The sequence below is a fragment of the Emydura macquarii genome, unplaced genomic scaffold, assembly GCF_026122565.2.
Source record: "Emydura macquarii macquarii isolate MOO-44397 ecotype Brisbane River unplaced genomic scaffold, CSIRO-AGI_Emac_v2 contig_212, whole genome shotgun sequence".
NCBI classification, from domain to species: domain Eukaryota; kingdom Metazoa; phylum Chordata; order Testudines; family Chelidae; genus Emydura; species Emydura macquarii.
The window spans coordinates 5482953-5493389 of NW_027130349.1; positions in this window are offsets into that span (position 1 = coordinate 5482953).

The window sequence follows — 10437 nt, forward strand, 5'->3', positions numbered from 1 at the left end:
GGGTGTTATTTCTTTTGTATCGACTGAGCTTCACATAGGTCAGACCCACTCGGCCCGAGTGTCTTTTTGACGAGCAACAAGTTTGCCTTACATTCACGTTCAGAAATCGGGGGGGAGAGCCACCCCAAAGCCCCCCGGGTTTGTCTGCTCCAATCACAGCTAGCCTTGAGTGGTTGTGGGCTCCAGGTAACGTCCAAGGCAGGCTATGAGAACCCACCGCGACCCATCCAGCCATTCAGGCTAACGATTTTAGTCTCTCTCTTTCTTATTCTTTCTCTTATCTCAGCTGTGTACAAACTGATATGGTACTTAGCAGGAAAGTGACTGGAAATTAAAATAACTTCGTTCCCCAGAGGTTATCAGCTGGATATCTGTCATCATCAGTTTGTACAGAAAGGGAGTCATCTGTAGCAGGGGGCTAGATGAAGCGAGTCTCCCTCTCTGTAGCCATCAGAAACTATTCCTTCCGACAGACAAAAACCTGCTGATAGAAAGTATCTGTCTGGGGTAGGATTTTTTTTTCCGGGCAAGGTGAGTGGGAAGCGAACAGTTTTGCATGATTGGGGATCAAATATTGGGTCTAATAATTTGGTTTGTGTGAGCTCGCGTTCCGTGCTTTGCGTTGCTTTATTGTGTGGTGTGTGCGTATGGAAGGAAGATTTCTTGCGGAGAAAAATAGCCTGTTTCCGGAGAAACCATTTCTCAGCTGAATTGGGTATATTCCTTTCATCTCACATTTGCCTGACTAATGCGGCTCATCACTTCAAAAGTGTCAGATTTAAATGATTGGGGGTCCCCCCCCCAATTTTAAAATGCCTATTAAACAATAGAATAGTATCTACAATAAAACGTATTAGGAGGCTGAGAGGGCTGGAAACAGGTCCATTTTCTTGAACACAACCGCATTTCTTCCAATTTCCTTTCCTTCTGTGAAGAAGTACTTCAGAATACGTCGCAGTGAATTTAGATTTGTTTATATTCGCTGAAGTCAGAGAGGCAAAGAGATTAGCATGAGGTCTAATGACATGCAACAAACCTAATTTCGTTCGTTGCTAGCCATCGATGTTTCTGCTAAAAACCATTGCCTCTCAACATGACTTTTCGTTCAAATTCTCCAGCAGATCCGCGAGAAAGTAAAGCAGAAAGTATTAGATCGCAGAAGGCTGCCAGGTCGATATAGTGTGACGATACTGAATTTCCACTGAACTGAAATTTCGATGTGTGTGTCACTGATCTATCCCTCACCAATTGTATCACCGCTTCTTGCTTAAATAGATCTTGTGTCCGCCAAACATTGTTACTCTAGATCTGCACGAAGCTCATCTGTGATTCCTTTCAAAATTCGAAGGCACGAAACTGAATATCCGCATGCAAGATCCACTACGGAATTGCATATTTCTCTCTGCTTTCTCCCCTACTCCGGCTGGACAGAAATGGGGAGGTGTAGGCAAGGGGTGAGACACAGTAGCCCGGCAGGGCTTTGGCTCTAACGGCTCAAAGGTGACCTGCATTTTACCCTCCAGAGTCCAAAACTTTTTGTCATCACTGATTAGCTGTCTGTTTACATTATAACCAGGCTACAAATTTCATTTCATTTTCTCCAATAGGCTCCGATAAGAAAATCCCGTGTACCGTGTTAGAGACAGCGTGGAAATCTCGCCCCCCCCCCCCCCTTTTCGTTTCAGTCTTGTTCCAAAACCACTAACCACGTGTTCGTTTAAATTGCTCATTTTTAATTGCCACTCCCCTCCTTTTTCTCTCACCCCCCCCCCACCTCTGACGTATTTTCACCCAGGAGCGAAAATAGCAAATTTTCTTGGCTTTAAACAGTTCCTAGCAGTGATCGCTGCGACCTTCTTCTGCATGTTTTGCCTCCTACTGACGGAATGAGTAACCGGGATTGAAATGGGGGTGAGGGGAGTGGGCAGTGCTAATGCTGGGGCTGGTGGGGGGATAACGGGGGGAAAGGTTACTGAAATATACAGCTATAATAGCCGTAGCTTTTTAGCCATTCAAATGCCAATATATTGGCCATGAAATTGTTCCTGTTCGTTTCGATAAGTCCAATTAAAATCTTCCAGCCATGGCTCCGAGTCCGATTAAGCATGGGTGAAGGAAGAGTTCCTCGTTGTGTGGGTTTCTTTAATCAAATACTGCAGAGGGAAACCAGCTTCTCTTTTCTGCAGCCCTCTCGGTGGAATCGCGTCGTTTATTTTGGCTGGGTTACATCCAGCTCCATGTTAATTCAGTCATTAACTCCAGTTAATTCGGGGAGAGATTGTTTTCTGAGGGTATAATTCGCTTCAGTTTGCATGCTGTGAAAGCTCCGGTGAAGAGGAGGATTAGTGAGCAACAATATACTTTTAACTGTACACGTTCAACCCCACGGTAGTCTCATTTGACACGGCTGTTGGTTACACAAGTGGCTTTAAAAATAGAGAAAGCGCGAGAGTACTAAAATACAGTTTTGAAAGAATATAACAAATATATTAGTGTATACTAGACATTTATACCCTCTCCCTGGACTACAGATCTCTTTAACATAAACATCTGTCCTTTTCAGAGGTTCACAAGCTTATTTTCATATCCAGTTGTGAATATTTGTTGAGGAATTTCGACTTGCTTCTCAGCAACCATTGAATTGAATGAAATAAATGTCTGATCTTCTGTTTAGCAAAGATCATCTATCTATCTGTACACCTTCCTAAATTTTCCTTGATGCTAAATATCCCCCGTCACCCGAAATCTGTTCTGAACATCATCCCAGGTAACCTTGCTGGTTAAGCAGAGGGGATGGATTGGCATGTGTTTTATGAAATGAGCAGAGCTGGGCTAGTTACTGTACAGCCCACTAACACAAAAGCCGGGTTTAAAACGAGTAAGTTAGGTTCTGGCGATGCTGTTGAGTGTCAGAATGCGCATTAATTACAGCAGTAAAGGTCACTTTGGTCGCTATCGAAGGATGAAATGCATTCTTTTCCATGCCGTGTTTATGTAACTTAATGTACTTTACAACTTGCGGGTAAATTTAGGCCAGGCTGATAAGCAGAGGAGTTATTAAAGACTCCGTGCTGCCGTTCCCCCGACCTCTCTGAGCCACGCTCCTTTCAGATGTAACGTTATCAAGGCCACCCAATGACACGAAGTGTTTCCACTCTCAAACCCCTGTGACGTTACCCCCCGACTGATTGATTGGGGCGACGCGAAAAGTAAGCGGATTTTCAAGCCGTCTTTTGGAGTTCTCGTTCCCTTTCAAAATCCATGTCTTTAACATGTAAAAATTAAACCTAATCCAATCGAAACGCTAAAAGCTAGCCTGAGCAGACACACACACGACCCTGCAAGAAGGTGCTCAATCCCTTTAAAAAACTCTCGATATGCTACCTATTGTGCGCAGCATATAAGTGGGCTGCAGGCTGTAATATTGAGTAAGCTACTAGGAACCGAGTTTTGCTTGGCTGGGCTACAGTGGGAACAAGTGCAGGTGCTAAGTAGGATTTGACCCTGGTCGGCTTCCCTTCTACCTCCCACACAAGTACCTGGAAAGGCAAATGTTTCTATATCCCCAGGGTTGATTCCACTGGGTTACATCAGGAGAGTGGGAGGGTCCCCCCATTTGTTTGGGGGGGGGGGTTGTTCTTGTTTTAATGTTTGCAAAATGTCCAACGAGTTGTTGCTGAATTGTGGAGGCTGAAATAGCCCGGCCGGTCAGGAATGGAGATAAGGGTTTTTTGATATTTACTGCCGCGGCTGAGAATCTCCGGGGGGGCGCCCGCCCCCCACCACCACCACACGTGCAAGGAGAACATGTTATTTTCTAACCCTCACACGGGAAAGGGGAAAAACCCCTTTTTAAAGGCTCAGAATTGGATGACTAGCCCCATCTTAGAGGAGAGGGAAAGAGAGGATTTGGTGGAAAGCTGGGCTCTGTTCTTTCTTCGGGGTTGTTTCTGGCCGTTTTGGCTCCAGTCATGAAATGCAGATCAAGTGCTGGCCGTGGGAGAGCAGCTCAAACGCTGTGCTTCTCTGCGAGTCACGATGGGCAGGAGGTGATTCCCCTCAGCAGCACCTGTGGCGTTGCTCTGACTGGGGACTTACTGGAGTTGTGCTTCTGTGTGATTTCCAGAGAGACTTTTCAGCCCAAAACACATAAACAATTCATCGGCTTGCAGGAAAAAACAAAACAAAAACGGGCTGTGTTAGGCGAGATATTTTTTTCTCTTCATGGAAACGCCTCTCTTACTTTTCGTTCAGCGTCTGGAGATTTTTCCATGGGAAAGAGAATTTTGGATTTAAAAAAAACCCCCATTTTTAAAATAATAAATGTTGGGTTCTTTTTCTTTGCCTTGTGGTTTCTGAGTCTTTCCCACACGAGCCGGTCACTTTTCAAGCTTTTCTCCTTAACCATGAGGACAAGAAACCTTTTCGTTTGTTTTTTTAAAAAGTTGAGATTCTCATGTTATCACCTGGCTCCAGGAGCTCTGATCTGAAGTCAAAGCATCTATTAAAATGGTGAGAGTTGCATCTGGAGGCCTCATTTAGCAGCTCTTGCACACCCACCAATCATACTGAGATCAGGGGACTTTTGCTAAATCCAGAGTGCCTTAAAAGTGCTGAATTAAACCGAGGAATGCAAGGCCAGCCCTCTGATTGATCTAAAAATGATTGCAGCATAGCCGCATAGCTTTACAAAATAATTGTCTTGGTTTGCTAGTTTCCCTCCCCCGTTTCTCTCTTCTGGGCACAACTTTTAAAAATGATTATGTTAGCATTGCGACGTAAGTGTTGCCCTCTTTCAAAATCTCCTCTTGAAATGACCAAAGATGTCAGTTTTCAAAGCAGTGGTTTTTTGATGCAGAATTTATTTTTTACACAATCCAGATAGAAACTATCATCCTCCTGTTTTCTCAGATCTGAAACATTGATTACAGCTTTGCCTTTGTGGATGATAAAATTGCAACCAAAGCGTAAGCTCTCCAACATTTTGGAAAACGTAAGGGATTAGTCCTTCCCCCATTGCAGTCAATGCAAATAAATATTTTGTGTTCAGTTTGCTTGCAGCTTTCATTCCTCCTGCACTTAGAGACCACAGTCAGAGGAGCCTTATGAAAGGTAAGGTCTGATTCTGGTATCTTTGTATTTCACTCCACAGGCAGTCATATTGATTTCAGCAAGACTAACAGGGTCTCCCCAAATCTGGCATAAACCCCTGCATCTGCCTCAGCTTCCCCTTATTGTCAGTTATTCACTGGCTCCCAGTACTGTCAGGTCACTGCAGTGACTCAGCCCTCCAGCTGAGTCCCAAAGTCCACCACTTCTGGAGTTCAATCAAAGTCCGTTGTGAACCTAAAACCAAATCTTCCAGCCCTGACTCTTCCACTAAGTACAGCACTCCCTCTGAAGATTTGTCCTTTTCCCCTTGTCTTCAGCCCTTCCCCTACTCTAATCCACCCCATCTCCCCCGTGCACTTCCTAGTAGGGTGGCAGGATAGGAGGAACACACCCATCCTCCATTATGGGCTCCCAGTCTGGGGAACCCTAAATTTCCCTGTCTTCCTTACCCACAGCCTTTTCCTATACACTTCCAGCCTGGTTTCTTCACTGGCTCTTTCTTGGCTGGGCTTCCTGCTCATGACAGAGCACTCACTCCCAGATCTGCTTTACCTGGAGTCGTCTTCACTGTGTCCTCCCTTTGACCATATATTTCTCTCATATTCCAGCAGGCTTATTTTGCAGTCACATGTTCCCAAACTTTTCCTTCACTTGGGAAGCCCATACCCCACACACCACACAACATCAAAAACATCTGCGCTCATTATAGAGCAACATGATGGGGATAAGCGTAGGCCCTGATTCAGCATAGCAGTGAAGCATGTGCTTAACATTAAGCAGAGGATAGACCCACTGAAGTGACTAGACACCTGTTTAAAGTTTAAGATGTACTTAAAGTGCTTTCCTGAATCAGGGCCATATTGCACAGGAAATTCCCCATGATGCCCCAACATACAAATCTAATTTCCATGGAAGTCTGGGTAGATCTTCCCAAAGATCCTAGTGGGCGCCTTAGCCTCATGGCCACAGGAGCCTTGCTGCTCTGCAGAGTGATATACACCTAAATATGATCCTTTGAACCCCTTGGAGCCAACTGGGATTAGCCAGGTTCAAGTCAAGGTCCCCCTCACAGCAGCCAATATGAAGGTCCAACAGGAATAATCATCTCCCTCAACACAACATGTTCAGCCATGGCTTCTCTATCCTTCATCCCAAAACTTTCCGAGTACAATTTTTCACCCCTTATTGGGCTGAAGATAAAATGCAAATCTTCTGATCACTGCTATATTTTGGGAAAACAAAAGTCTTTTCCCAATGGCAACTTCCATTAAAAAGGGGGCTAATGCAAACTAGCTCAGGCTGGTGCTAATGCAAAATGTGAAAGCTTGATCCTGCTTTAGAATTTTGCCGTTGTCTTAAAATATAGTCAAGAGCAGGCTCTAACAGAGGGGACTAATGTCCTGATCTTTATGTTTCTGCAGAGACATGGCTTATTGTCAACTCAGAGAGAAATATCTCCCATGCTTGGGGGTGGGAGGGCGCCATATTAAGGCTACACAATCACTGCAGACAGGTACAGACACATCTCACTCCTCCTCCCCTGCCTTGTATGGTTTTCATCCCACTCCCATATAGTATACAGTTCACTTACTTCTGTATAAATATTAATACTGATGGTGTGATATACCCCTTGGTTATCTGCAGTACTAGAAGCAGAAGCAGCTCCTGTAATGTAAGTTGTCTGAAATGAGGAGCTAAGCACGATATCTTGTAGGAGTGCAATGAACATTACAGAACAGATCTAAATGTTTGAAAAGACCCTTAAATTAACTTGTCATTCTTCTGGGGCTTTAATTTAACCTAATTTCATTTTTGCATGATATTTTCTTGTTCAAGTAAAAAAGTGAAACATTTTATCTTGCTGTCTGGGACTATGTATTATTTTTGACCGAGTCTAATACTGGCATACAAGCTATATGCCTTGAAACTAGAAAGTCTTGTGTCCTATGATCTCTATTAAGAATTTGTGGTGGATTTTAATTACTTCTGATTTTGTCTCTATGTGAATAGTTCATACACACTATTTTCTTTGTATTTCAGGTGGTGGGAGCTTTGGGTTGTTTTTTTTTTTAAATGTCATATTTACCTTTTCATGTTTATGAACTTTCTACTTGCATCTATCTGCTATCCTCCACAAATTTTATATATAGAAGGGGGAAATGCTGGTACTTGGCTCTTAGCGGGGAAAAATATGGTTAGTTCCTTTGAGGCCTAATCCTGAATTTCTTCTATCTAAGGCACCCATTAGATAATTAGGTAATTAGTATCTTAGTAATTACTAAGGTAATTAGTATCTGAGCACCTCATGATCTTTAATGTATTTATTCTCACAACACCCCATATAAGATAGCACTACTCCTATTATCCCTATTTTTAAAATGGGGAAATGACGCACAGAGACCAAGTGATTTGCCCAAGTTCACACACAGAGCAGGGAACTGAATGGTGAACTCCCCAGCCTGAGGCTATCACCCTAACCACTGGACAATCCTTTTTCTTCATCCTTCCTTGAGCATCCAAAATTCCCATGGACTCCAGGCCATTTGAACCCTGGCCCCAGTAGTTAACTTTGGTGAAATTTAGTGACGTGTTTCTCTTTCTAAAACAGAGAGGAACCATCTTAGAGGGCTCAATCCTCCATCCACAGAAGTCAATGGCATTGACTCCCATGCTGTAGGATCAGATGCAATAGAGACCTTAAATATAATGAAACTCCATTAATAATGAAGTAGAATGAACATCCAAAACTGGCTCGCTGCATTGCAATGTACAAACCACTAGTCTAGTTACAATGAACTTCAAATTAGAGAAAACTTCTTCTATGAAATAAATGACTTCACAGTTAGACAGTTCCAGGGTAGTAGTATTTTCAGTTAAAATAGAAAGTGATTACTTGCCCTCACTAATGGATTTATCCCACGCAGATTTCATTCCAGTTAGTTCCCCATACAACTAATTTATTAATTATTACTGAAGATATTAATTGTCTTGATCACTTTACTAGCTAAAAGCCCCATAATAATATCAAAGACATATGAAATACTAAAACTATTAAAGCCAGATGCAAACCTGATGAAAATGATCAATTCATAGGTGTTACAGCCAGTACAGTGAGATTATATTTTTTCCCCAACTCACGAAACATTCTCTAGATCAGGTTCTTTACACCTCTTATTATTATTTATGTAATAAATACACAGTAAATGCACCTGTCAAACCTAAATTATCCTTATTGCCAAACTAATAGCTTTCTCCAAGCAAAAAGGTCACGCAGACTTAATCCTCTCTCTCTCTCTCTCTCTCTCTTTTAAACACCTCTAATGAAGAGTATCTTCAGGACAAGTGGAAACAGTTTATTGTAACTTTTGCACCTCACTAAGAAAAAATAGTTTCTGTGTGGAAACCGCAAAAGAATCATTACAGGAGCTTCCCCCCACTCCCGTTTCTCTGCTAGGAAAAAATAATACATTAATATAGTAGGATGAAAATTTTCTAATGTAATGTTTTTTCCATTGGAAAATGCCAATTTGTCAAAATCTAAAGGTCTAGAAAAGACAAAACCATTTGCACAAAATTATATGGGCGGGGGCGGCGCGGAAAGCCCAAAATGAAGCATTTTGAAGTTGACATGTTGTTTCAACATTTTCAGAATAAGACACTTCAATTTTTCATTTCAAAACAGCTTATCAATTATTATCAATATATTATAAAATATATTTTGAAATTAAAAAGTCAAAATCAAAATAAAATGTTTTGATTTTATTGAAACAAAATATTTTGATTGACCTGAAACAAAAAACATTTGCAAATTTTGTTTTGCAGGAAATTGGGAAATTTCAACGTATTGTTCTGATCCAGGATGACAGGAAATTTTAAAATGTGTGAATTTCTTACACAATGGAAATTCTGAGTTTTGACCATGTCTATACATGAAAGACATTTTTAGCCTGGAATAGGAAATCAAAACACTCAAAGCACATATTAGAGACTCCAGATTTAACAATTCAGAATAAATTATATGAACCTCTTAATAACTCTTAACTCTCTTTACCATTAAAAGAGTAACTATAGCTATTATGTATCAAAAAATCTAAATATTATGCATAGGCAATCATGGCTAGGAACCTGATAGTCAGACTAATTAATATCGCACAACAAAGCTCTAATTACATTCCTATAATTTCTCTGAATAATATACTCAATGCATATGCTTCAACTATTGTTGTATATTAAAGATATTAAGAAGGTTAATAAAAACGAGAGTCCTGTAGCACTTTAAAGACTAACAAATTTAATTTCTGCAGACATAAGCTTTTGTGGGCTGTAACCCACTTCATCAGATGGGTTACAGCCTGCAGAAATTAAATTTGTTAGTCTTTAAGGTGCTACAGGACTCTCGTTGTTTTTGCTGTATACAGACTAACATGGCTACTCCTCTGGAACTTTTCAAGAAGATTAATGAATATGGGCTGAGAAAAAATTATGATATCTCTACAAAGGCTGAAATTTCCATTATATTTAGGCAGGTTTGACTTCCCAGACATTAGACTATATAAAATGTGGCTCATCTCAGCTGATTGACTTCAATTTTAAACAAATTCAGCTGTATCTTTCTTGAATTGGCTAGTGAAACTTTACTCTCTTTCATGCCCTACAATACAAGTTCATCTTTGCCCTCATTAATAAAATCCTTCTATGTTCCTGTAAAGGCCTGGAAATTAGCCCAGGAAACACTGAATGTGCCATCATTACCCTCTATTATGAGACCAACCCAGGGAAATACAGATTTAATTCCAGGTATCATTGATGTAAACTGTAATACTGGAAAGACATTGGGATTTTGGGTTTAACTGATGCACTAGGTCCAGTTAACATATTTCACTTGTTAGCAACAAATTTCCAAAATCTCTTCATTTGTAGCAATTGTCAAATACAATGACACAGAAATGTTTGTGAATACAAGTGCTGAGTTCAGCTCACAATAATTCTGACAATGCAAGATCTTTATGGCACAGCCTGTGTCTATGTTTGTACAGCAGCTAGAGCAGGATCTCCATTTTGACTGGAGTCTGGGCATTTCCATAATACACACAAGTAAAGAAAAATAAGATGAAGAGGGCAATATTATTAGTTATTCATAGGTATTTGTACAATTGCTGGGTATTCATGAAAATGTTGCAAATCTTGAAACCAATTAACTTCATCACAAATTTATACCAGAAGTGTGTTATTTGTTGTACACTATCCTCCTGTTTAGAATGTTTCAGTCATCCATTCAGTGAGCAAAAACAATACTGTGTGACTTAGGTGAGCCACCAAGCCACA